This window comes from Terrapene carolina, unplaced genomic scaffold, assembly GCF_002925995.2.
Source record: "Terrapene carolina triunguis isolate 2854851 unplaced genomic scaffold, T_m_triunguis-2.0 Scaffold16, whole genome shotgun sequence".
NCBI lineage: Eukaryota > Metazoa > Chordata > Testudines > Emydidae > Terrapene > Terrapene triunguis.
In genome coordinates this window covers 1,240,710-1,243,480 of record NW_020664367.1, presented here as the reverse complement: position 1 = coordinate 1,243,480, position 2,771 = coordinate 1,240,710, and positions in this window count along the sequence as shown.

The window sequence follows — 2,771 nt, the reverse complement described above, 5'->3', positions numbered from 1 at the left end:
GCTGGTGGAGAAGGGAGAGGTTGTTAAAAAAGATACATTTTAGAGAACAATGGGTAGACTCTTTCACGTTAGATTTTGCTGTTCACAACATCACACAGCACATGTGCTTTCGTTACAAGGTCGCATTTTTCCTCTTATATTGAGAGTCTCCTGGTTTGGTGTGAGAGATCACTCACGCAGTGCCAGGACACAGATTTCAGCTTGCAGGCAGCCATGGTAAGACATATAGTCTTTGGGCTTTTTTAACCTTCTTAACATGTGGGGATGGTTTCAAACAGTTCTGCCCTCATTTCCCATACCAAGCACCCGTGCCATTTAAAATGGGTTTGCGATGTAAAAGGAGGGGCTGCGATTTCAGGTTTAACATGCAGCACAAACCCAACTAACTCCCCTCCCCCTCACACCCAATTCTCTGGGATGGTCACTTCACCCCTCCCCCCCACCGCGTGGTTAACAGCGGGGAATATTTCTGTTCAGCAGACCAGGAAGGGGCACCTCTGAATGTCCCCTTAATAAAATTGCCCCATTTTAACCAGGTGACCGTGAATGATATCACTCTCCTGAGGATAACAAAGAGCGATAAGGAATGGATGTTGTCTGCATGCCAGCAAACACCGGGACCATACGCTGCCATGCTTTGTTATGCAATGATTCCAGACTACGTGCTACTGGCCTGGCGTGGTAAAGTGTCCTACCATGGCGGACGGGATAAGGCAGCCCTCCCCAGAAACCTTTTGCAAAGGCTTTGGGATTACATGAAGGAGAGCTTTCTGGAGATGTCCCTGGAGGATTTCCGCTCCATCCCCATACACGTTAACAGACTTTTCCAGTAGCTGTACTGGCCGCGATTGCCAGGGCAAATTAATCATTAATCATTAAACACGCTTGTTTTTAAACCATGTGTAATTTTTGCAAAGGTACACTCACCAGAGGTCCCCCCCTGTGTGCCCTCAGGGTCTTGGGTCAGTTCGGGGGTTACTGTTTCCAGGTCCAGGGTGACAAACATATCCTGGCTGTTGGGGTAACTGGTTTCTCCGCTTCCTTGCTGCTGTGAGCTATCTATGTTCTCTCCATCCTCATCTTCCTCGTCCGCCGAACCCGCTTCCCCGTTTGCAGAGAGGGACTCATAGAACACGCTTGGGCTAGTGGTGGCTGCACCCCCTAGAATGGCATGCAGCTCCGCGTAGTAGCGGCATGTTTGCGGCTCTGCCCCGGACCTTCCGTTTGCGTCTCTGACTTTGTGGTAGGCTTGCCTTAGCTCCTTAATTTTCACGCGGCACTGCCGCGCGTCCCTGTTATGGCCTCTGTCCTTCATGGCCTTGGAGATCTTTTCTGATGTTTTGCCGTTTCTTTTACTGTTTCAGAGTTCGGCGAGCACTGCTTCATCTCCCCAGATGGCGATCAGATCCTGTACCTCCCGTTCGGTCCAGGCTGGAGCTCTTCTGCGATCCTGGGACTGGGACTGGGACTCCATCATGGTTACCTGTGCTGATGGGCTCTGCATGGTCACCTGTGCTCTCCACGCTGAGCAAACAGGAAATGAAATTCAAACGTTCGCGGGGCTTTTCTTGTCTACCTGGCCAGTGCATCTGAGATGAGAGTGCTGTCCAGAGCGGTCACAATGAAGCACTGTGGGATAGCTCCCGGAGGCCAGTAATGTCGAATTCCGTCCACACTAACCCAATTCCGACCCCCTAAGGTCGATTTTATCGCTAATCCCCTTGTCGAGGTGGTGTTAGGAAACCGGTTTAAAGGGCCCTTTAAGTCGACAGAAAGGGCTTTGTAGTGTAAACGTGTCCAGGCTTAAGTCGATTTAACGCGGCTAAAGTCGACCTAAACTCGTAGTGTAGACCAGGCCTCAGATGTGAAACAGCATGAAGGTATTTAAGAAGCCAACTCAGAGTTCCTCCTACACAAGCATTCAGGTCTTGAGCAGTGCAGGCAAACAATGTACATTACAACAAAGCTTAAACTTGTTCTTCATAATAATTTTAAAAACAATACTAGCTGCCTATTTAATTTTCAAAACAGCAAAAAATATCCACCTCCCTTTCCATTTTGTATAAGGAGTCTTGAAGTTTAAATCTCCTCAGTGTGATAGAGATGCTTGCTTTGATCTGCTTAGCTCCTGGAAGTCCAGGGGCTCCAGGCTGCCTAGGGACAGCTCTGGCTGCCTTTAAGGATTTTTTTCCCCGAGAACCCCTTGTCACTTTTCGTGAACCACTGACCTAAACTGACCCATTATTTATCTGTATCACAGCTGTGCCTAGAGACTTTGACCAACCCAGGCACTACACATAGTAACTGAGTAACTGGACAGTCTCTGCCCTAGAGTCTAAGGGCTGGATCCTGTAAACACATCTGCGTGGTAGCCCCCCTCCCCGACTTAAACGGGCTTTGTGCAGACTCGAGGGCCACCCCCCCACGCCCTGCAGATCCATGGCCTAAAAGACAAGATGTAACAAGTGGATGGGTGAGGGGCAGGGCCGGCTCCAGGCACCAGGCACCCAAGCTGGTGCTTGGGGCGGCACCTGGAGGGGGGCAGCGGCGCAGCGCTCCGGCCCCCGGGGAGAGCGGGGCCACAGCAGGGCTCGCCGCCCTCCCCCCGGCGCTCTGGCCGCCCGGGGGGAGAGCCGAGCCCCAGCCGGGGCTCGCTGCCCTGCCCCCGGCGCTCTGGCCGCCAGAGGGGGAGAGCCGAGCCCCAGCCGGGGCTCGCCGCCCTCCCCCCAGGGCTCCGGCCGCCCTCGGCGCTCTGGCCACGGGGGGGGGGG